The following is a 26,592-nucleotide window of genomic DNA, read 5'->3' as shown; positions in this document are numbered from 1 at the left end:
CCTCTCTTGAGTAAAGTCTTTGAATGCTGAAGATATCGCAAAAAGGATCAATCGGAAGGACTTCAAGGTTCTGCTTTGTAGGATCTCTATTCGCGGATAAGCACCAGTGGTCGTTGTGTTTGCTATTTCTTCAAGGGGCCTTACGTACTTTCAAAGAAAGCTTGTCCATGTTACTATCTTTCCAAATGAGGAAACAGGATTTTCCTAATACTAACAGATTTTCAAAAAAGAAAAATCAAAAGATAAGGGTTTCAAGGAAGAGATACTTAAACTAATCTTAAGAATGACTTGATGAAGATTGGTCTTGATAAGATTCTACCAATTTCAGTATCGCCAAAGGATTACAACTCCACTGGAATTGGTGCAATCTTCTAAGGGTATTCAACGATTTTCAAATCACCAAGGAGATAGATACTATCAGGGAGATACGTACCAATACTTCCAATGATAATTGAACTCTTAATCAAGTTCAATGTTTCCAGTTGACCACACAAGGCGTTTTTACAATCAGCAAGAAGCTAGTGGTTTGGAATGTGAGTCTTATCAAAGATCAGGCACAACATTCGTCCTTCAAACTTAAAATCTAAATGATATTTCTACTAAGAGTGATTCAAGAAGATAAACAACCATGAAGATAGCCACAAGGATTGCAACAAAACACCATAACTTCAATATTTCATTGATCTCATAGCCAAATAAACAACAATTGTTCAACTCTCTCTTCACTACTCAAATTTGCTACTAACAAAATTAAACTTATTTCTCTCCAACTTTCTAACTTTTTTCTCTCTGTCTCTAACTTTCTAAAATGAAATGAGTGAGGGCTTATATAGCATCCTCAAATACAATGAACGGCCCAGATCAAAAGAAGATCGATGGCCGAGATTTTGACACCTAAAACCTAATTAGAGTTTGTTACAAAAAAGTCCCCATTTAGATAAACATTATTAATCCATAGCCAATAAAAAATTGGCACAAATACCGAGGAGACATAGACCAATAGGAATTAAGTTACCACATCATCCTATAACAACTTTTCATCTAGAACTTTGTTCCCTTTCCTATGTTCTTTTCTAGCATATTCAATGAATCTGGACACAATTCCCTCAATCTCAGCAATGGGAATCTCAGGAAGATTCTTCATTCATTCTTCCAAGTGAAGGACTTGATCAAAAGCAGTGAGAAGAGTCGTCTCCCACCAAGGCTCAAGTTCTTTGGTCTTCTCAATCAGGAACATAGTAGCATACATTTGATCTCGTTGCCTTTCTGTGACGATGTTTTCTTCCTTGCAAAAGATGACCTTAATTCTGTCCTCCAACTCTTGGATGTCCACATCAGTCTCGATCTCAATCCGCCTGTCAAGGATGGTACACAACACCTCAAACACCTTGTCTTGAATTGGATGGATGATGCCTTCAACTCGGCTGCATCTGGTGTTGACGTCTTCAAAAAGGACTTCCTTCATCCGGAGCAGAGCTGACCACTGCAGGAGGCTATGGGTTCCTCCATCCATTATATTTTGTTGCGTTAGAATCCGTCTTGGTGTTTCTCTTATCACTTGTAAGACTGGGATGATAACATCTCGAGTGTGAGTGAATGCAGCCACAATTATCATTAGATTATGGATAATCTCAAGGACCTAGATAGCTCGATGAACTGTCTTCATCATTCTTGTTGCAAATTCAATGGCTACCTTGTGAGATTCATCAATCCAAGAACTCATGAGTTGAACTAGGCTCTTCACCCTTTTTGCCTCACTTATTGATTCAAGAGGAAGTGCGTGTAAAGGAGATATTGTTGGATCTTGTCGTCTCAAAGGCTGGTTAAGATGGCAAAAATAATTCCTCCAAGCACTGACCTCCTTTTCAAGCTTCTTATTCTTTTCCACTTCCTCTTTGAGTTTGTCTTTGAGTGTTTTCAGTGAATCAGTTGCTTCTTCCATAGCTTGCTCGGTGGTAAGTGGACCAAGATAAAATGTTTCTAGATCATATTCTTTTGCTAGAATCTCATCCTCATATTTGTCCACCACTGGTGTAGCTATCTGCACTTTTCTGGATCCTGTCTCATCTCTAATTACCTTTGACATCTTTGTGGCCTTCTTCTTCTCTATTACTTCATGAGAATTTCCTATAAGGCTTTCCAAGTCAAATACATGTTCTTCCTCTTCAACCACAACTACCCTTGTCAGCCTCTCTTTCAGCCAATCGGGAATGACAGATCTTGTTTTCCTCACTTGTATTTCTTTGGGTAGAGGTCTATCTTCCCGGAAAGGAGATGTTGCTTCATCATCATTCTTTTCTTCTTGTTGCTCATTAGCACCAACTTGGGGAGATTGACTTGATGAATGCTGAGGTGTTTGTCCTTTTCCTTGTTTATCATTCTGTACCATGGATTCCATAGACTCATCAATTTCATACACTATCTGCCTTTGATCTTCTCCTTGACTTGCTTCTTTTTCATGCCTAGAAGATGTGCTTGGTGGGTGATCAGGATTTATTTTCTGCTTCTTCTTGGAAGGTTCTCTCTTCTCAGGTCCTTCTTTCCTCTTTGACACTTTGGAATGAGAAGTATTCTCACTCACACTTGCCTCTCCTTCTTCTGGTCTTGCTTCCAAGGTGAATGTCATAGATACATTCTGCTCCTTCAACTTTTGATGCTGTACATCCACCCATCTGCGAGTACAAGATAAAACAGGAGCCATCAAAGCTCTTAGGTCTAAAACCTCAGGCTCATTCCAATCTATCTTCACTTCTTTATCTTCCTTCTCATAAGATGATTGGAGGTATCTACCATTATCCTGGGCTTGATCGGCTACTCTATAAATTTTGCATTTCCTGATGAGATCCAAGGATAACCTAGAATGCATCTTTCTTTTGAACTCGACATCATCTTGGACATTCATCCAAAAGTCCACCTAAGACTCATGCCTGTACTTCTTCCCGACTGTTTCTTCTATATGACCATGAGGATCAAAATTCTCTCTTGAGGCAAAGGATGTGAATGAGTATAGAGATAATTCCTTCTTTGCATCTTCCGCGGCTTGAGTATTAGGACACACTTCAACTGAGTTCCCTAGTATGATGGGCATGGGAATTCCATTTCCATGCCTGTGTCTGGATGCCTTCACATAAGCTGCCAATTGTCTAGTCACCTCAAGTAGTACTATCCTGTCTGTAGGATATCTTGGCAACATGTAGGGAGGTGAAGGACACCCATGAACTCTAATGTATGTGAATTTTGGAAACTGAATGAACCATGTACCATGCTTCTTCACGAGCTCTTGTGCTCCAGAGATAGTCGATTGTGAATCCCACCTTGCAATATCCTGGTAATATTCACCGTGAAGGTGTCATTGACTAGCTTGTAGTCACTTTTGGGCGGATGATGTAGTTGAACATAAGAATCACAAACTCTTATTTCTCCGGGTCCTCTTCCAACAACTCCTCTGTGAGGTAGTCCTGCATACTCAAAACCTCTGATCAAGGCATATACAACATATGAACTCATGTGAAATGACTTGGTAGGTCTTAGTCTTCTCAACTGCACATCCAGGCTGTTGCTAATGATTCTAGCCCAATTGAGCATTCCCTTTCCTTGGACAATTAGTTGTATGAAGAAGAACATCCATTTGTTAAAGAAGAAAGCTTGAGAGGCACCCGTGACCCAATTGAGTAAGGTTATCAAATCCTTGAATTCTTCTTGGAAGTCGATTCTGTGCGGTGTATTGGGAATCTTGTTCAGGCGAGGTCTACTCTTGAGTAGCCAATTCTTGTTAATGAAGTTCAAGCAGGAATCAGGATCATCCTCATAGATAGACCTAGCTCCTTCTAGACTTTTGTAGATCATGTCTCTATGTTCCGGGAGATGAAAAATTTCACTTATAGCTTCCCCCGAAAGATAGGCTAAGAGAGTTCCATCCTTGGCCACGATCGTCCTTGAGTGTGAATCATAGTGCCGGGCACACTCAATCATCAACTCATGACACTTGACAGCGGGAGGGAAACCTGCAGCTTTGATGATGCCACTCTCAGTTGTCCTCTTTGCAACAGGTGACGGCTTGCCGATGTAGGGCACTTCCCGAAACTTCTTCACATTGAAGTTTCCTAGGTTGATGTCTTCGATATTGCTCCACTTGGACACGATCCTGGTCTCCAATTCGTCATTCCTTTGATCCTCCTTGATGAGAGCCTGTCGAGTAGTAGATCCTCCGGCTTTGGGGGTCGTCATTTGATACCTACACAAAAGCTTAAAATTAGGGTTTGAGCATAATGTCTTCATTACAGGAGATTTGAGACCTTTCAAGGAAATAACTAACTATTAATTTGAAAATAATGATAAATCTAAGAATTATGAATTTTCAAATTAAATTAAAATTAGATTGTACAAGACTTAGATTTTTCAAAGGATTACTATGGAAAATCAAACTAAATCTTGAATAAAAACTTCAAAAATCTGATTCTTCATACCTCTTTCTTGAATTTTAGCTATCAACCTTGAAAAATGAAAGAAGGAAGATGATGAATTTGCTGGGCAAGGATGTTTGATCTGAATTTCTGGTCTTCCTTTGGATGAATTATGCTCCAATCAGCCTTCAAAAGAATTTTGTCTTCTACAAGCCTTCAAATACTTGGCAAATTCTGGAAATCAACCTCCAACTAGCAAGAAATTCGCCTCCAACTTAGCTAGAATTCGCTCCTCTAGATCTGCTCTTCAAGTTCGCATGAGAACAATGAATGAATGATTTGAATTTGCCACAATACACCTCCCTTATATAGGGCGCTCACCTTGATTCTCCTTGAGGCCGACTTGGCAAATAGGGAATAAAATGAAATAAAACCCCTCTTAAGGATGGCCGACTTGGCAAATAAAGGCAAAATAATGAGTGTTGAGCGCTCAAGCATAATTTTTTATTTTTAAAATTAATTCCAAAGCTTCAAAGGTGGATTTTTTCATTTATTTCAAGGCTTAGAAATTAATTAATTAAATTAAAAATGCCTTAATTCATGCGAACTTGTTTCAGCCTCCCAAATGTCTTTTAATAGGCTAATTTAGTGAAAAATTATGGGCTAGCTTAGGAATGTTAAAGCTTGATTAAGGCTTGATGAATTTTTTATTCTCCTTAGGCATTAAAAATATTCAAAGTGATGGAGGCTTAAATTATTTCAAGGCTTAATTGAATTTTTTATCTAGGCTTGTTCACTTCATGAATCAAAATCTTCACAACCTAGATTTGCAATCTCCCATGCTCTTGCCCTCACAATTTTGCAACTTGCCTTCGACTCAATCTAACAAAGATGAAAAATAGGTGTTTTTGAGGATTTCACCCTGGACCCTTTGGAAGGGTCAGGAGCGAATTTCCTCCTTTGGACTAAAATCATCACTCTTGGAAACAAACATCAACTCAAAGGTAGTCTCAAGGGCATTTCTTACCTTAGTCTAGTCTTGTCTTAGCATAAATTTGAAAGGAATAAGTAGGTTTTAGGATTTTCGCTCTGGACCCTTTGGAAGGGTCAGGAGCGAAAATCTTGTTTTAGGGCTATTTTGCCATTCTTTCAACTTCAAATCACCTCCAAGGCATAGAACATCTTGTCTCACTCCTCTCTAGGGTATAAAAACCAAAATCTTGTCTTGAATTGCAAGGAAAAAGGGTGAATTTTAGAAATTTCGCTCTGGACCATTTGGAAGGGTCAGGAGCGAAATTTTCATTAGGCTTTCAAATTTGCATTCTTGGCAACCAAAATCTACTCTAAGGCAATCCAAATGCCTTCTCACACCCTTTTCCAAGCTTGGCTTTGCTCAAAATTTAGAAAAAAAGATGTTTTTAAGGATTTTCGCTCTGGACCCTTTGGAAGGGTCAGGAGCGAAAATCACCTCTAGGCTCAATTCCTTCATCTTTCATGGTCTCTGGCAACTTAAAGTCACTCTTAAGGGCAACTTCCTCTTGATTTTTCCTTATCCCACACTTGACCTAGCAAAAACTTGATAGCAAAAAGAAGTTTTGAGAAAATTCGCTCTAGACCCTTTGGAAGGGTCAGGAGCGAAATTTTCATTTTTGACCCAAAATCATCATTTTCTAAACTTGAAACTTCTTTGCAAGGTAGGATTTCATCCTTCATTACCCTAGGAATAAGGTTTCATGTCCAAGAAAGGTCAAAAGGTAGGTTTATAAGGAATTTCGCCTTGGACCCTTTGGAAGGGTCAGGAGCGAAATTCCCTTTCTTAGCTAGAATCCTTCATTTTCACAACTTCTAAACATCCCCTAGGATTTCAACATGTTCATTCTTCTTCTCATCATGTCTTGGACACCAAAACGAGGCCAAATAAGGCAAGAAATGTCTCTTAGAGAGATTTTAGCTCTGGACCCTTTGGAAGGGTCAGGAGCGAAAATCCCTTCTTGGGCTAAATCCTTCATTTCTCCCTTTCAAAACGACCTCAAGAGGCAAAAGAAAGTTATTTTTCTTCCATCCATGCCATAACAAATCAAAAAATTGACTTCCTTTATTGCAAAAGTAAGAGCTTTTAGGAATTTCGCTCTGGACCCTTTGGAAGGGTCAGGAGCGAAATTTCCCTTTTTGGTCCAAAATCCTTCATTTTCAACGCTTTCAAACCTTTCAAAGGCAATAAGAATGTCCAACCTTCCTTCCAAGATACCCTGCCAATCAAAAATTAGCCAAACTTAGGATGAAATGAGCTTTAGGAAGATTTTCGCTCTGGACCCTTTGGAAGGGTCAGGAATGAAAATCTCATTCCAGGCCAGATTGCTCATTTTTCAAGCCTCAAACCACCTCATAGGGCAAAATTACATCATTCTCCACATTAGGAACAAGGTTTCTAACCCATTCAAGGCAAGAAACAAGGTTTATGATGAATTTCGCTCTGGACCCTTTGGAAGGGTCAAGAGCGAAATTCTCCTTTAGGTCAAAATCTTGTCCTTCAAAAATCCACCAACTCCATCTCAAGGAAAGATCAAATCAATTCACCCTCAAACATGCCCTAGAAAGCAACATTTAGCCAAAACTGAGAAGAAAAGGTGGTCTAGAAGGATTTTTGCTCTGGACCCTTTGGAAGGGTCAGGAGCGAAAATCAAGATTTTAGCTTGATTCTTGACCTTTTGAACTCTAATCCTCCTTGAGAGGCGAACACAAACCTTTCTTCACGCATCCCCATCAAGATCCTGCCTTTAGCCAAGTAAAAACGAGAGCTTTCAAGAATTTCGCTCTGGACCCTTTGGAAGGGTCAGGAGCAAAATTTATATTCCTGGCTAGTTCTTTACCTTGCTTGACTTCATTTTTCCATCAAATTTGATCAAATCAACTCCCCTGCTTCACAATCAAGACAAATCTCCATCCAATTTGGTCTAGGTAAGGTCGAACTGGGTTTTTAGGGCCAAAGAAAGGCAGGAAAGGGAGATTTCGCTCTGAACCCTTTGGAAGGGTCAGGAGCGAAAATCTCCTCCTAGACTGGCTTTCATCATTTCAAAGCTTAAAAACTCTCTTTCAAGGCAAAAATGTACCAACTTTCTCAATTATGCCTCAGAAGTCAACAATCTTGGTCATATTCTTCCAAAACTCCTTCAATCATCATCAGGTACATTTGCTCATCAATTTCTGAAATCACCACTTCGATCTCCTTCTAATCACTGACTCTGCTCAATTGACTCAGACCTGGAAGAAAACATGACTCTAACAAGAAAACCATCAAATTAGACCTATCCTGACCTTAGACCTATTCACCCTGCTCTTCAGTCTCACCATCCTGATTCTCTTGAAAGGAAATACTTCATTAAGGCAAACTTAAGGTCCCAGGCAGACAACTAACGACCTCCAAAAACTAGGCCAGACTCAGCTTGGAAGAAACCCTAAAACGATCTTTCAGAGATTAGCCCTAATCTAGCTAGCCTAGGCAATCACTCACTCACTTAAAACCCAACAAGCAGAGAGAAAAACTAACTAAGGAAAAGCAAAACCCAAAGAAAAAGAAGGGGGGTCCCCAGCCTGATGGGGTGATGTGTGAAATGGTCACAATAGTTCTTTAAATAGATTTTTGTATCATCAAGGAAGGCAGTTTGATATAGTTAGATCGACTTTTATCCTTGGTTGAGTAACTTTGGTCTACTTTTGTAATAACTTCATGTGCAAAGAAAGATATACTTTTACTCCTCTGTTTGGTATTCATTATTAATTTTGTTCATTATTTCAAGCATTCATTTTATCAGATAGGAGAGTAAACAAGCATGTACAGAATCTTCTTCCCTATGGCAAGCTTTGTTGAGAACACAATTATACTAAGGGGGAGGGGAAGGGAGGGGTGCGGGGGGTGAATCAGTATAAGGTCAAACTTTTACTTTTTAAACTTAATAACAAAAGCACATTACTTAATCCCAAAGCATGTTCATTTCATATAAACATTCACATTAAATTTAACTATCATGTAACACAAGTAGAACACAAGATATATATGTGGAAACCCTTATAGGAGAAAACCATGTTAAATAGCTTACTTATGTATAGAAAATTTCTTTTACAAACTCATAGATATCAACCCACTAGAGGCACCAATACCTCATTCAAATTTCCAACTTTTAACGGATGATAGATGATCCTATTCTTCAAAACTTATACTATAATTCTTCCTCCCAACTTGATCTTCAAATCTGCCTTGAAATGATGTCTAACTCATATAAATCTGCTATCAAACTCTTTTATTCTTCTCATCTGTTAGTTAACATATTATGCTTCTTTGATTTTTATTCAAGTAAACTCCATGCCCTCACGAAGTCACAATTGTAAACTAACAAATTGGGAAAAACACAGTTTTTCTTTTCCCTCTGAGTTTTAAAACAGGTACAACTCCCTTATATAATATTCAATGAATCATTCGATATAAATTTGTGCCCACTTTTAACTAGAAAGCAGTAAGGCAATACATTCATTCATAAACATGCAATGATCATAACATATGTAAATATTTCCTTTGATCATGAAAACACAGTTTCACAGATTTCAGACTTCACATAAACAAGGAATTGGCAAATCAGTTTTGCTAGATAATATTCTTTCTCAGATAAATCATTCACATAAACAGATATGATTCAGTGATAATTAAACCCACAAAGAGGCAAATGCTCAAGATTGAACACACAGATTCAAGTCTTTCAGCCAATATCTGTTTTCTTCATTTATTCAAAGATAAATAACGATTCAACATGATTATCTTCCTGAAAGAAACATACAACAAACAGTAATAAACCCAAAACCTTTTGGATTTCTCCAAAAATCCGAACCCCCTTTCAGTTTCAAAACCTTCCTTAAATAACATCCATTGTTTCTTTTTTACCCTTACTGAGTAATTTTCTGTGGTAAACAATTACCAATAGAAATAGTTTGAAAATATAACTATAAATAACAGAAAAAGTCTTTTGAGCGAGATAAAAGAGGACACGTCCTTTGAAATGAAAACAAATCCTAACTAGGCATTGGGGATCTTCGAGTTGTGCCATCCTCGGCATTCACATTCAGCGCCGCCTTCCATTCCTTGTACGCTGCGGCAAACTCTTGTAAAGATGGAATACTGGGAATTTTAATAGATGTCATCCTCTGTTTCCACACCTCTTTCTCTAGCCGAATCTTCTTGATTTTATCCACGTAGTTAGGTAACTGATATGCGTAAATGTATAATACAGCTTCAACTCTGGCAACCTTTGTGAAATCAGCTTTCGTGAGTGCTGCATTCTTCTTAACTTCATTCATAGTATCACACAAAAGTTCTACAACCACATTCATGTTCTTTTCTACTTGGCCATCGCCCCAGGCATAAGTGGTATGAATATGTCTTAATTCAGTTGCCAAATTTTGACATATTCCCTTTAATTATTTCTCCCATTTGATGAATTCCACACATCCTGTCTTGAGTGTTGCATTCCTCCAATCAATATTGCGCTTACCAATGAACAAGACTGATTCATCAACTGTTTTAAGTGGTTTTTTAATCAGAAACGTAGCCACTCCATACCTTTGAATTTCATAAATCTGTAAAGAGGCAGACATCCATTTGGTTTCTTCACTCTCCCACATTTTAACCTGTGACTGAATGTCTGCTATTAACAGTGAGGTTTCATGAAACACTTTTCTGGATTCTCGAATAAATTTGCAACCGTCATTAATGACTCCATTCACCCAATCGTCAAAAACAACTGCGATGGCCTTTCCCCTTTGGATCTGACTCAATAACTTTTGACTGGCACGTGATGTGGGATCAAAAGATTGGGAAGCTTGAGCTAACAGCTTAGGAGAAGAAGATACACCGCTAGTGGCATCAATGTAATCCGCTAGCACTCTGATCGTCTGCTTCAGCTCCTTATCCTTCTCATCCTTTTGCGATCGGGTTAGCATGCGTTTTGTAGAAACTTCAAAGTGATGGTTATCTGTATCCCTGTCAGCAACTCCAAGATCTACTTTCTCCACATGGTAACTATCGGCAGAAAGATCAGATGCTCCTCCATCAACCTTTGGCTTCGCAACCTCCGCCATCCATTTACCTGTTTTATCATCAATCCCTAACCTTATCATTGCCTTTGCCTTTTTTGGCTGAGGTGTTTTCATCACATACTCACAACATCGCCGATTGGCAAGGCGATGGGAACAATATTTTTCCTTTTGTTTACAAAAGACACTAGCCATTGGGGAGAACTAACAACAGAATCCTTTAGGATTAAAGACTTCTCCTGAGTCTATTCTTTAAAATCAAGAGAAGTGTCAAGGTTTTCAGCAAAATCTAGATCAATATTGTCACCGAAGTGATCCATCTTTGACAAGTTACTTTCTTCTGGCAACTTATCCTTCTCACCTTCTTCACTCAGATCTAGATCAATAAAGTGTTTTGCGACCTGCAGTTCGCTCACATCGGTTTTGGTCCTTGATCTAGTCACACGAACAGAAATAGGTGATCTGATAGCCTCTTTAGCTATAGAGGTGAGTTTTTTATGGTGAGAAGATTTCTTGGTTTTTGTTTCTGTTCCTGCAAGACAAATATTTTCAGAAATGTTAGCATCAAGAGCCCTAAAAACAGCTTGTTTAATCATTTGTGACTCTGAACTCTGAGCATCCAATTGTCTCATTCTAGAAAGTCAATGTACGGTTCTTTGAATCACGGTTATTGCCCTGACATCGATGTCATCCTTTTCATACTCAATCCAACTTATCTCATCTAAAGGCTTTGATTTGATTCTATCAAATTCAGGATCAAGGACGTCTTCATCATGATCTATAACCCCCTCAACATTCACCCCCAGCTTCCAATCAATAATCTATTGGATCCTCAATCTGCTATAGTCTCTTAACCCGACTTCAAACTCATCTTTACAATCCTCCCAAAAATCTTCCAAATGGGCAAAGGAGCATAACTTTTTCCTAATTTAAAGGTCTGAACAGCAAAGAGTTTATTATCAAAACTATTTCTAGCTTAATAGAAACCAAAATTGAAATTCTTTAAATCAACTCCAACACTGGCTGCATTTGCAAATGACTTGCAAGAAAAAGAACCTAATTCAAGGGGAAAGAGGGCTTTACGATCACTTAAATCTGCATACTTTTTAATCACATGGGCCAATTGTCTACAAAGCTTTGCTAACACAAAACAATCAAAAGCATACCAAGGCAATTTCATGGGTTCCTCCTCAAAACCACCCACCCGAAGGTAAGTGAAGTGGGAATACTGAATATAGTAGCTCCCGTATACTCTAATTGATTGTTGAGCCTCTTCAGAAATCCTTCTTTCTAGATTTCCTGTCAATTCTACAAACATTCTTCCAGTAAAAACATCATGGACCCGCCTATAGTTTTCCAAAGCCTTTTCACTCTGAAAACAGGGATAGAATTCAAAAACCCAAATTCCTTCAAACACTAAGGCTCGAGGTACTGCTTGCCATTCTTTTGTGCATGCCAAACAATATATAAGATATGAAGACATGTAGAAATCCTTATCCCCGAACCGCGCTTGTTTCCATTGATCCTGGAGCGCTTCTGCAATAACCTCTCCCTAATCAATGTGGCAGGCTCCTTCTAAGATGACTTGGATGAAATGATACATCCATTCCGCGAACAGATAAGAATCAACCGCTCCCTTAACCTTATGCAATAAAACTATCAAATCCCTAATGTAGGGTTTCACATGATCTCTATTCAAGGTTTTCGGTAAGCGAGAACCGCCTCTCTGAGGTTTAATCAACCAGCTTTTAGCAATAACATTTCTATGCTTGTCTACCTTCTCATGAAATCTTGTAACAGAGAGAGAAGGGGTAAATTCAGAGTATGCATCCCTCTCAGGAATTCTAAATACTGAAACGATTGTTTCTCGGTTCACTGCTAACAAGACCTGACCATCATCTTTCCTTATACATCGATGTCTAATATCAAACCTATTGATGCATTCCCTCACCAATTCCGGACAAATGATCGCTAAAGGAAAGGCTGCAGCTTCTGTAAATGTTTGTTCAATTTACAATTCAATATGCAAGATGTATTCTAATTTTATTCTTTATATATCTATGTATTTTATCTGAATTATGATTCTGACTATCTTCTTTGTTTGCCAGGTAAGAGGAGTATTTATTGATTTCGATATCCTCTTTCTCAAATGCCAAATGATATATATATATATATATATGAGAGGAGAGGATCAAGCAGTGCCTTGACCGGTCATGTCTTATGGACATGACCGATCAAGAAACTACTTGATCGCACCCTTTGGTATATAATATCAACCCGTGTTAAACATATTTGTCAGCCCGATATTAATCGGAGTTTATGTAGCATATAACATATTTACCAACCTGATATTAATTGGGACTCACGTAATCATATTAGCATATTAACCGATATGCCAATCGGTATTAATGATGGCATTTGGCATTGCAAATTAACCGAAGTGGATCGGTGTCTATGTTAACCGACACCGATCACTAACTAAGGATTATAATCATTAACCGGTGCATTACTATGCCACCCGATAGCAAAGTAATAATCTCTTGTTGAGAACACATCCGATATAGATCGGGATAGATGGTTAATATCGTTGATTACCAATATGCCATGATATGATTATCGATATTGATATACATGAGGAATAATCATCAAATAAAATAGCTTGAAGTTTTTCTTACTGGTTTAATCGATAGGATAAATGATTGAATGAGAGACTTCATTTATCTTACTGTAGCTACCATGCATTAACACTCCCTCTTAGCTAGGTAAGATAAATGAGAGCAGTGTATCAAGCATCACAATTTTAAATGATAGTTAGCATTCTTTACACAATCTAACTTTCTAGGAAATCATATCACCTAATCACATGATATGAAGTATCACCTAAACACATGATACAAAAGACCATCACATCAATCTTGTGATGACAGGATATCACCTTAGCACGTGATATCAGTATTGCCTAAGGATAATCATATGAGAAAATATTCCATTCTCATCTTTATCCAAGTTGAGGTAGGTGCACTAACACTTCATATAAATGTTTTACCACAACACAATCATGGCTTCATCTATGATACACCAGAGATCCAACATGATAACTGGTTTGGACATTATAAGATCGTCACCTTATAATATCTCCATACAAGTGTTCATTATCTTGAGAGATCGTCACCTCTTAGATATGAACCCAGGGGATAAAATCCAAAAATGTTCTATCATGACAAAGAAGTTTACGCATTAAACATCTTATAGATATGCAAATACAGATTACAAAACAATTTACCTTTCTATCATACCTAAACCTTTTATGAAGTGATCAACCTTCACTCTGGAAAGAGGTTTGGTCAGAATATCTGCAGTTTGATCTCCTGTACAAACATATTCTAATTGGATTGCATTCCTGTCTACCATATCTCGCACATAGTGGTATGGAATCTCAATATGCTTGGATCTGTCATGAAACACTGGATTTACTGAAAGTTTTATGCAGCTTTGGTTTCATAGGTTCTCCAAACAACCCCACAAGCAACTTCCTAAGCCATACTGCCACTCGGGCAGCCATAGAAGCTGCAATGTATTCTGCCTCGGCGGAGCTTTGAGCTACATAAGACTGCTTCCTGTTGATCCAAGATATCATAGCTGAACCTAGACTGAAGCAACACCCTGAAGTGCTTTTCTTGTCAGTCACACTTCCAGCCCAATCTGAATCTGTAAATCCATGTAGGTTTATGTCAACTTTCTCATATTTGAGACCAAGGTTTAGGGTACCTTGTAGGTATCTCATGATGTGTTTTACTGCAACCAGGTGTATCTCCTTAGGTTCACACATGAACTGACTTAAGGCATTAACTGCATAACAGATATCTGGCCTTGTATTCACTAGGTACATTTAGGACCCAATCATCTATTTGTATTGAGTAGAGTCAGTGGGTTGTGACTCTGTTGCTGCTTCTTTAAGTTTATGTAAATTGGTTTCCATAGGAGAGGTCATGGGTCTATAGTTTAGCATTCAGAATCTCTTCAATATATCCAAGGTATACTTTCCTTGGTTTAGTATAATGTTGTCTGAATTCTGCCATACTTCCAATCCTAGGAAGTAATGAAGGAGTCCTAAGTCCTTCATATCAAATTCTTTGGATAGATCTTTCTTGAATTGATCTATAAGATGATCATTTCCTGTGATTAATAAGTCATCAACATATACAATCAACATTAGCATATAACCTTTATTTCTTTTGTAGTAGAGATTAGGATCCGCATCATTTTTAGAGAAGCCGAGTCCTGAGAGATAGGTGTCAATTCTTTCATACCAGGCCTTGGGAGCCTGTTTAAGTCCATAGAGAGCTTTCTTGAGTCTGCACACATGAGACTCTGCATCATGAATTTCAAACCCTTCAGGTTGCTCTAGATAGACTTCTTCTGAGATCTCACCATTTAGAAATGTTGTCTTAACATCCATCTGGTGTACCTTCCACCCCTTAGCTACTGCAATGGCTAATACAGCTCTTACTGATGTATATCTAGCGACAGGTGCAAAAGTTTCTTCATAATCTATTCCTTCTCTTTGAAAGAACCCTCTAGCTACAAACCTGGCCTTGTGTTTTTCAATATTACCATCTACAGCATGTTTGATTTTAAAAATCCATTTAGATGAAACAACTTATTTCTTAGTTGGCCTAGGAACAATCTCCCAAACATCATTTTTCATAATGGACTGATACTCTTCAGAGATTGCATCCTTCCATACTTGATGTTCAAGAGCCTCTGATGCATTGTTTGGTTCGGCTTTAGAGAGATCATTCATAAGGGCAACATAGCTAGTGAATTTGTTAGGCCTTTTGCTTTCCCTGAAGGTTCCTGGAGGAGCAACAAACTTCTGAGCTTCTGCTACAGTTTTGGTGGCCCATAGTGGTCTTTTCTTGAGGTTTTCTCTAAGTGGACTTTGAGTTTCACTTATAGTTTCCTCGGGATTCTCCCTCTGAAGCTCAGGAGTAGGATCTCTATCTATGCTAGAGTTGGGGATATAGACTTCAGGGTCTAGAGAGCTTTGGGCTCTTTTGAAGGCCAAGTCTTCTTCAAAGATCACATCCTTGCTTAGTTCAATATTCTTTTGACCAGGTATATAGATCCTGTCAGCCTTGGACGTTTCACTATATCCTACAAAGATTCCCCTTTTCCCAGAAGGTTCTAGTTTTAATCTTTTCTCCTTAGGTACATGAACATAGACAGGGCATCCAAATATCCTAAGGTGGCTAATATCAGGTTTTGATTTAGTAAAGACTTCCTCAGGGGTCTTATCTTCAAGATTAGAGTGGGGACATCTGTGTTGAATATATACAACAGTACTAGTTGCTTCTGCCCAAAGATTGATATTTAGATTCTGATCAAGAATCATAGCTTTGGCAGCTTCAACTATTGTCTTGTTTTTCCTTTCAGCTATCCCATTTTGTTGGGGGTTATAAAGTATTGTTAACTCCCTCTTAATCCCTGAATTTCTACAAAACTCTTTAAGTATTTCTGATGTGTATTCCCCCCCATTGTCAGTTCTCAGGGTTTTAATTTTATTTCCTGAGTAGTTCTCTGTTAGTGATTTGAATTCTTTAAACCTATTAAGGATCTCTTATGATTCTTTACATTTCAGAAAGTAGATCCAAGTTTTCCTAGAGTAGTCATCAACAAATATTACATAATACAGAAATCCCCCCAATGAAGGCATGGACATAGGTCCACATACATTAGAATGAACTAACTCTAAAATTTTACTTGTTTTCCTAGTACTATTCTGAAAAGCACCCTTAGTATTTTTACCTAGGGCACATCCTATGCATGGCCCTGAATGATATTGCTTTAACTTGGGTAGACCTGTGACAAGGTCTCCCATTGATGATAAAGCTCTAAAATTTAGGTGGCCTAGTCTTCTATGCCAGATTTCATTGGCATATGTGATCTCATGAATTAGGGCTAAGTTGGGCTTTGTACATAGCTCATACAAATAGCCTTGTCTTTGACCAATTGTTTTAGCCTTCTTGATGGATGAGTTCTTTGGCCAAGCCAATACTTTGTTGTCCATGAAGGTTACTCTGTATCCATTGTCCTCTACTATTGATATTGAGACTAGATTTCTCTTGATGCATGGAACATATAGCACTCCTCTAAGTTGTAATGATACACCTGACTTTAGTTTGATGGTGCAAGTTCCAACTCCTTTGACAGGGTGTGTAGAGTCATCTCCGATAGTTACTTCCTCATCATTTTCTTCTTTCATTGAGTCTAGTACTTCTTTGAATCCTGTGATGTGTCTGGATGAGCCACTACCGATCACCCAGGAGTTCACTTTATTTGATGCTTGATTTGTGAGTGCTGAATAGAGTACATATTTCTTGGAGTCCTCTTCTCTTTTGGATTTTCCTGTTTTGGCAAATGTGGCCTGTTTAGCTCTTTTTGGACATTTGCCAACATGGTGCCCAAATTTGTCACATTTGTAACACTGTATCTGAGAGAGGTCCCTTTTGAAGGAGTTCTTGCCGTGACGACCTTTTCTCTTCTTGAATTGCTTCTGCTTGCCTTTCTTATTTGTGTTCGTATTAAGAACTTGAAGATCTTCATCTATATTCTTCTGTTTGATCCCTTTCTTATTTTGCCTTGATTCCTCTTGGAGACAGTCAGCCTTTAGCCTATCGAATTTTGGGAAGTTATCCCTTGCATTGATGCCTTGGATGAATGTTTCCCATATGCTAGGCAACCCATCTAGAGCAATGAGGGTTAATTCTTTGCTTTGGATCTCATATCCAAGGGTTGCCAGTTCATCCCTTAGGGTAGATATTCGCATGAAGTAGGCATTGACTGATTCTCCTTTTATCATGGCTATGTGATTTATTTCTCTTTTTAGAGCCAAGGTTCTACTGGCATTAGATATCTCAAAAGCGTCTTCAAGTGCTTCGAACATGTTGAAGACTGTTTCATGTTTCCTTATAATGGGCATAATGTTGTTCCTTACCCCATCAACTATGATTTTGATAGCCTTATCATTTCCTTCTCTCCAAATTGCTTTGTCAGGTTTAGTCTCAAGTTCTTCAGTTTCAGTTTTTACAAATGATTCGACTTTATTTTCTTTTAGAATCATTTGGATTCTGAATTTCCATGCGGAGAAGTCATCAACTCCTGCGAGTCTATCTTCAAATCTAATAGCACTAGCCATTGATGGGATTGTGATGTTGAATATATGCTTGATTTGAATTTTACATGAAATTGAACAGCCTCAGGTTCGATTTAACTATAGCTCTAATACCATGTAAATGTTTATTCAATTTACAATTCAATATGCAAGATGTATTCTAATTTTATTCTTTATATATCTATGTATTTTGTCTCAATTATGATTCTGACTATCTTCTTTGTTTGGCAGGTAAGAGGAGTATTTATTGATTTCGATATCCTCTTTCTCAAATGCCAAATGATATATATATATATGAGAGGGGAGGATCAAGCAGTGCCTTGACCGGTCATGTCTTATGGACATGACCGACCAAGACACTACTTGATCGCACCCTTTGGTATATAGTATCAACCGGTGTTAAACATATTTCTCAGCCCGATATTAATTGAAGTTTATGTAGCATATAACATATTTACCAACCTGATATTAATCGAGACTCACGTAATCATATTAGCATATTAACCGATATGCCAATTGGTATTAATGATGGCGTTTGGCATTGCAAATTAACCGAAGTGGATCGGTGTCTATGTTAACCGACACAGATCACTAACTAAGGATTATAATCATTAACCGGTGCATCACTATGCCACCCAATAGCAATGTAATAATCTCTTGTTGAGAACACATCCGATATAGATCGGGATAGATGGTTAATATCGTTGATTACCAATATGCCATGAAATGATTATCGATATTGATATACATGAGGAATAATCATAAATAATATAGCTTGAAGTTTTTCTTACTGGTTTAATCGATAGGATAAATGATTGAATGAGAGACTTCATTTATCTCTCATTCAATCATTTATCTTACCGTAGCTACCATGCATTAATAGCTTCCACCAAACCACTATTTGCTAACTCAGTCATGAATGGTTCTGACATTTGACTGTTTAACCTCTCTAAGAGGTCCCCCATGTCAAAATCTCTTAGGGCAGTGTCACTGAATTCAGGATGCACACATTCTAGACTAGCAGCTTTTCCGAATAAATGAAAGGCAGACTTCACTTTCACTAACTCAGCCATTAAAATACAATTCCTCAAGCAGGAAAAAACCCGAAGTAAAAGCCAACAGGAAAACGGAAGAACTGAACTCACCTTGTGTCAACAAAAACCTGAAATCCCTATGCTTGCAGAAAAAGTTTACCTCTCGCCACCTCCAGCGCCTTATCAAAAACTGACTGAGCTGTTGTGTTGGTTGAAAATTTTGTACACTCATGAAAGCAAACAAAATTGTGACTCCAACCACAGTGTGAGTATGAAACTCTCCTAATTAAGGGAAGGCTCCCCCTATCTATCTAAAACTGAAATAAAAACAGGATGGGACAACAGTCTTCCTTCTTTCTTCAAGGAAGCCTATATCCTTTTCTCTCCTTAGAAAAGTGATAGCAAGAAAATGTATAATAATGGTAACAACTTCAAATGAAAACGAGAGAAAGGAAATGAAGTTTCCAGAAAGCTCAAAGACTCCCATCACTTCCTTCGGGACGGGACAACAATATCAAGCTCAAAGACTTGACTATTGGAAGTCCTATCTACCCTTTGCTATACTAAATTTTACAACGAATAAAAGACAACAGCTCAAAGACTGGAATAATCTATTCTTTCAACACAAAGACAAGAACTAATGCAAGCTCAAAGACTTGCTACTATTTCTTATCAAACAATAATTTTTCCTCAAGAATAGACGCAAGCTCAAAGACTTGCTGCTCCTTCTAGAGATTTTCCTATTTTAATTAATCTTCTCTACTTGCAACTCCAAGACTTCAAATCAGATTAGACTAGGCTCCTTTAGAAACACTTTGCATGGAAGAAATAAAAAGATTCAAACTCAAACATGTAGCTCAAAGACTTCAAAGTTTAAGTAATCCTTCTTTATTATTCTTCAAAACTTTCAATTCACATACATAAGCTCAAAGACTTCTTGCTGTAAATTTGGCAGAGTTTTGCTTGCTTTCCCAAAAGATGATTATTACAATGGACCCTCTCTTCTATTTATAGGAGAGGAGCCTTGAGAAAAAGGTGGGAGGATCCTAACTAACTTGAGAAATTCTCTCAACCACCAAGATCTATTCAACAACTAATTATGGCTTATTCAAGGTTACAAGTCCTATTCCAAATTGACTTGTAACCTGCCTACTTGTAATTACAAAAATGCAAGTGATGACAACTTGCAATTACAAAAATGTTTTTACAAGTAAACTTGTCGAAAGGGAAACTACAATTTTGAATTTAAAACCAAGTGTTAAAAACACTTAAGTTGCACCTCTTGAAGTCATGAACAATTCGAACTTTCGAATAACTTTCTGCAATTCATCAGGATCTGGTTCATGAGTGTTCATAGCCACCACCCTAGTCTTTACGACGACATCATGGCATTGGCATAGCGTGGAGTTGCCCTTTTCCAACAGGGATCGGATTTCCTGCAACTCAGTTTGATACTTAATCAATATTTGAATGGAAGCGACTGAAAATTGCTCACTTCTCCATTCATCATGAATCTTGAGTTGTAGATCTGCAAGAACTTCTTCCTCGGGCAGCAACTCATCATTCTGATTTAGAATGTCGCAGGATGCCTTTTTACAGTGGGAGGTAACATCTTGAAAGACTGCTTCACGCAACCTTAAGGTCTCATCAATTTCTTCAATGAGTGATTTGAGAACAAGGGATTTGTTCTCCAGAAGTTCCTCATATTCAATGTACATGACTCTGGAAGGAATTACGTCATGCACCTGAAGAACGCTCAATTGTTGTTGAGGCATCTTTCGCCAGGAAACTAAATTTCTTTCAACCTTCTCTAAATTTAGTTTGAAAGCACCCAAGATTTGTTTCAACTTATCTTCAATGATTTCCAATTTAACCATTGTTTCAAATCCCTGTCTTATGACTTGTGAACATAAGTCATGCAATTGATCAACCTAGGTGTCTAAGGCTTGAACCTTTTGGGCGGCTCTCTCAATACCTTGGATTGGTTCACTGGCCTTGGAAGAAACAGGTACTTGGCCTTCTCCATTTGAAGGTTGAGTAATACTTTGGATGGCTGCCATGAGTCTTTGATTCTCTACTTCTAACTGATCTTTCTTGGTCAAAACCTCATCATACCGTTGTACCAATGTAGCCACTGTTTGCTGAGCATCATGTTTGACAACCTCATGAGTCTGCTTACCCAGTTGCACTTTTGTGATCCGATAATCAGCTGCTTGCATTTCTTCAATTGGTTTATCTGATATTGGTTCAGCAATTTCTGCCACTCTCATCCGATTTTCATCAACGGTCACCCTCGAAATTGTCTTTGCCCTCTTAACAGCTTTAGGTTTTGATTGTTTCAACTGTCGATAGTCAAAGGCATCAAGTGAGATCACCTGCTTCTTCCTCTTTGTAGTAAAGGAACTGAGCCATGGAGGTAAAGCCATTAACTCTGACTCTGGGAAAGAGGGAGAAGCAGTTTCTGTTTGAACAACTGTGGTGACCTTGGGAGAAGTTTCTGTCTGAATAGCCACCATAGTCTGCTGAGTGACGACAGGATGTGATGAAGATGTCATGAACTCATCAAAACAGGTCATAGAAGTATCAATATTAGATAAAGGTACATATGAAGGATCATCTGAAAAGATATTCAGCAAATTTTCTTGAGAACGATTTTGAGATGGTTCTGCTGCTGAAAGTGGAAGAACGTCCTGCGAAGATTCTGAAACTACAGGGGCTAATTGGGAATTCACATCTATCACAGGAGGAAGCACGGGTACCTCAATAGGAAGTGAAGAAAGAGAATTATGTGGGGACTCTGTAGAAGGCGACTGAGGAGCATTATCAGATTGAGTTTCTTCCTCTGAAGCTTCGGGATCAATCACGTGAATTTCTAGCTGTGGCTTCTCCTTGCCTGGGACTGTTATTTCCTGGGGAGGAAGCACCATTTCACGGTTGACTCGCAGTTTGATCCTCGTACTAGAAGAGGATGCACCTTCTTTATTGTCCAGTTGAATTTCAAACTTCTGCCCAAGAGGACCTGTAGAATCATCTTCTTTCCCAACCTTAATCTTAATGAGCTTGACACCATTGTTCTTAAGCCAGGTATTGGTATTGGCAAGAATTGGCCGAAATCTATCCAAGATAGAAGTGCCTTCCTTATGGGACCAATGGATAGAAGGAAGTGGAGCCTCATCAACATTCTAATTGACAAACTCAAGATCAAGAATGTTTCCATCATCAATCATCCCTTGTGGCACGTCCACAAGGTTTAGATCCACAATCTGTTTTGCAGTGAGTCGCCAGTAATCCATCTTGCGAATCTCCTTTTCCGTACGGAGATCAACCCAGATATCATCTATCCGATGCACATGGATGAAGGTCTTCTTGATCTTTTCCTTCATGCCTCGGTAATTGAAATCAGCTCTAGGTTTGAATCTTTTGAGTCTGATTTCTTGCAACTCAGTCTCCATAGCCTTGGCCTTGATTGAAGTCATTAGAGAATATTGACCAATCTTCAATGGGTTGTTGGAAGAAATACCCATGCCAACCTTGTGCCTGATTGACTAATGTGTATGCACAGCCATGATCTGTCTTTCCAATTCCATAAGAATAATCTTATCGGTTGGGTATCGTGGGAGCATATAAGGCTGCCCACCATAGCATCCAACTCTCATGTAGGTAAAAGTTGGAAATTGGAGAAACAAACAACCGTATTCTTTCACCCTTTCCCATGCTTCATCTGAGACTCTTTTGTTCTTCAGGTTTTTGTCAAATTGACACAAGTAATGACCAAAGAAAGCGTCCTGAACCCTTCTGAAATGAGACCTACTTGATCTTAGAGGCAACAGATCATAGCATTCCCAAACCGGTACAAGCATGCGGTCACCCTTGGTAGAAAAACCTGGGAAATGTCTAAGTGACACAGCGATATACACAAGATATGAATTCATGTAGAAGGTGAAAGTAGTAGGGACGACTGCAAGCTGTTCACACAAAGCATCACTGATGAGCTCACCCCAACAGATGTGTTGAGACTGCCTTATTAACATAATAAATTGGTATATCCAAGGTTCAAAAACATTGGAATGTTCCAATCCCATCATACAACTCAGAAGGGTAATAGTATCGCCGATCTCATTCTTGAAATCAGATTGATATAACTTAGCCCATCTGGTAAGAGTAGTGCGAGGTTCATGAATCCATTTGTTGATATGACGCTTACAGTCTTTCTCCCTTTTGGCAAAGTATTCAGCTGCACTTTGCTTGGAGATCTCTATATAGATGGTTTCAGAAGGTATTTTGAAAACCCTCTCTATAGCTTCTGCATCCAGGCGAATGATCACTTCTCCATCATCATTTTTAATAACTCGTGTCTCTTTATCAAAATGATGGGCACATGCTAGAACAAATTCCGGTTCTAGGGCAGCAACTGGAAAGGATGTGGTATGATGGATATGGTTGTCCAACAACCGTTGCATGTCCCCCTCCTTCGGATCTTCAATCCTTTGTATGAATTCGGACATGTCCACATGCCCTATCTCAGTATCCTTGATATGATCAAGGGAGGAGGAAACCTGTGACTGCGAAACTTCATTTTGGTATTTGTCATACCTGTATTTCATCTTTTTTGGAGTGGGAGATGATGGTACATCTGTCATCTGAAAACAACTGGAAACGCTGCAATGTAAATCCAAGAGTATCAAGGCAATATCAGAGTCACTATCTTTAGACATTTTTACTCCTCCCAATGGGAAAGTTCAACTTTCGAACTTTGGCTTTGTGAGAGGAAATATAAGAGGTGGAAAGATAAGCTTTTGACTTATTTCGGGTTTTGAAACATGTTTTGCAAGTACACAAGAGGGAAGTACAAACGTGCAATCGGGTTTCCAAATTCCGAATGCAACTATACTCGCAAAACACGAAGCATGAATAAATGAAAGGAGAATGAATTTTCAGTTTGGAAGTTGGGAAGAACACATTTGCAATTGGTTTTCTAAATCCAAATGCAAACTTATTTACAAACTGAAAATCGAAGGAATGGATGAAAAAATGGTATTTAGGCATACAGGAAATGACGAAGATGATAAGTACGGATGAGGGAATTGGAAGCGGATAGGTAAAAATGAATTTCAAGATCACTTGGAACTTTGCCATGCAAAAATGGGAAGAACTTTCAACTTGCAATCCGGATTTCAAAACCCGAAATTGGGAAGAACTTGATTTTTTTTTAATCATTGAAGCTTGATTTTTGGACTAAAAAAGGTTAAGTCTTTGTCCAAAAAGGGAAGAACACTAATTTTCCTCTTACTTGCAATCGGGTTTTTAAAACCCGATTGCAAGTAAAGAAGGAGAAATTCCAAAGGGGAAGAACAACTTCACTTTACAAATTTCTTTGTAAAATGGGGAATTTCCTCTCATAAACCCATTATGAACATGAACAAAACTAAAACTAAACAAGAAAATGCAAGGAAAGAAATAAGAAAGAAAGACAAAAATAAAAATTACCTTGCAAAGTTGAGAAGAGATCCAAACTTGAAGAATCAATCAAACATGGAAGATGAAGCCCTTTAAATAGAATTTAAACAATGGAAAAAACTTAGCCACGCATTGTGACAATAGAAAAACCGATTTGCTATAAAAATGCTAATGAAATGGTTCGAAACTGATTTCATTCATCATTAATCACAAGACAAAGCAAAAATGACTTAGGATTGTAAGCATACCTCAAAGGTGAAGAGTGCGTAACTTAGCAAAACACGTGACTGTTTTTTAGGGCCTTTTTTGCAAATCCGAAACCATAAATGCGCATAAAATGGTTTGATCAAAGCTTAGAATCCAACGCATTTATGGTAGAGCCAAAAAGGCCTTGAGAATAGATGGATTCAATCCCCCAAATCATAGCAAAACGCATAAATGCATGATTCAGAAAAAACGGCTTCAAGAAGACAAATGGCGAAAAACGGTTTGCACAAATGCACAAAAAATGGGTTTTGAATCCTTCAAAGTTGCAGGAAATCCACACTTGGAAGGAATCCCTAAATTTCCTCCAAAAAATTCGAACCCAAATCAGCTTGCAATGACATGGAAGAATTTAGGGTTTTAGAAACAAAACAAGTTTTACAAAATGTTCATATTTTTGCCTTTAAGGCAAATTTCGGGTTTTAGAAAAGAAATTACAAGTAAAATTACTTGTAATAGAGAAATAGAATTCCCTTTACAAGTGATTTCACTTAAAACATGTAAAGGGGTTTTAAAATCCCATTTACAAGTTTTATAAACACTTAAAGTCAAGCTACTGGTAATGGGGGTTTTAAAACCCCCATTACAAGTTTAATAAAAACTTGCAATTGGAGAAAAATTCCCCTACAAGCCTAAAAGCTTCAAGGGGGTTTTGAAAAACAAATTACCAGTTACTGGTAATCATTGAAAAATTCCCCTACATTGAAGCAAAAACATAGCAAACAGACTCGAAATGCAACAAAATTCAAAACGTAGCTTGGGGATGGATCAACGATCGATCCAGTCCAAGGATGGGGCGAATTTATGCCTCGGGAAGCATGCCATAGAGTAAAATTTTTCATTTTTAACAAAAATTTCTATGTGATAGTCCAATTTTTGAAATAAAAAATTGAGGACAACATGTTGGTAAAATCATCGCTTATAATGGTGCCATATATCAAATTTAAATTCATTGAGAAACAAATCTACCTCACATGCCGAAGATTTTGATATGACAAGCATTAAATGCAATCTCTTAACTTCCGTCACCTCACTCATTCCACTCATTGCAACTGTTTTGACGCGTGTCTTTAACTTAACTTTCCATGATTACAAACATCCAATCATGTGCCTTGAAAAAGTTGGCGCCAACTGTTGTCTTTGAAAGAAGAGTCTTGGGCGTTCAAAATGAATCATAACATTCCCTTATTGAACCCCACGAACCCATTGAACACAAAGGTTCGAGTCAGTTCACACATGTTCAAGCATGTTTATGTATTTATCAAGAAAGACTCCCGACTATATTCAAAAGAAAGGAGAAATAACCGACTTGAACGAAAACAAAAAGTTCAAGGCAGTTCATGCTGATTCAAACAGGTTCACATAAGTTCAATAAGGTACACATTTTACAAACTGCCGACCTTACATTTAAAGACGAGGATACAAATTACCATAGAACTAACTTGCCCAAAATGAACCTTGATCATGACATGAACTAGAACACAAAAATTGAAAGATGACGGCAAAACCTAGGATATAGGTAAACTCTTGCCAACATCATCAAACCTGCAATCTTATCTTCTCATGTTCTTCTTATCAAACCTGCATTACATTGAAAAGCACACTCTTCATTCACAATTAACTTGTTCCCTATATACCTTTAAACTATCCTTTTATCTAAAAGACACGCCTTTTCATAACTTATTTATTTAATTAATATCTCGCACATATTTATTATCCTTGAATGATTTGCCTTTCTATATGTCTCCACACCCACTCACACTACTCTCCACTACTCTAAACAGCCACCAATTATAATTGTCTCCATATACCATTACCAAGAGGGATGTATTTTAAAAGACATCATCATTCATTACAGACACACCCCACAATAATTCACATCTCTTCAAGAACTAATCGTAACCTTTTCTGCCTTTATACACCATAGAGTGTTGACCTTTCAAATAACAATTGTTTGTTTAATAAATACACTTCTTTTCACAAGCCGTACTTTATCATATTTCCCAGCATAGTAATTTATCTCATACAAATTGCACCACTTGAGGAAACTAAATCGCACCTTTTGGTTTTGCAAATACTGACTTGTCTTTCAAAGTTGTCTTTTCTAAAAATATGACTTTGACTTATTATCTACTGTCTCCCTTTTTTTTGTCTTATTCTTAGTTGCTGCAAACTATAT

The 26,592-nt window shown here is 37.9% G+C and overlaps 1 protein-coding gene across 3 annotated transcripts in view; it reads right to left on the bottom strand.

Moving 5' to 3' along the window:
- LOC131036194 (uncharacterized) overlaps nucleotides 1–26,592 on the bottom strand; it is a 272,281-nt gene that overhangs the window by 56,260 nt on the left and 189,429 nt on the right. The gene's annotated exons all lie outside the window — the stretch shown is intronic.

The sequence above is a fragment of the Cryptomeria japonica genome, chromosome 10, assembly GCF_030272615.1.
Source record: "Cryptomeria japonica chromosome 10, Sugi_1.0, whole genome shotgun sequence".
Lineage (NCBI taxonomy): Eukaryota > Viridiplantae > Streptophyta > Pinopsida > Cupressales > Cupressaceae > Cryptomeria > Cryptomeria japonica.
This window is presented reverse-complemented; position numbering and strand designations above follow the sequence as displayed.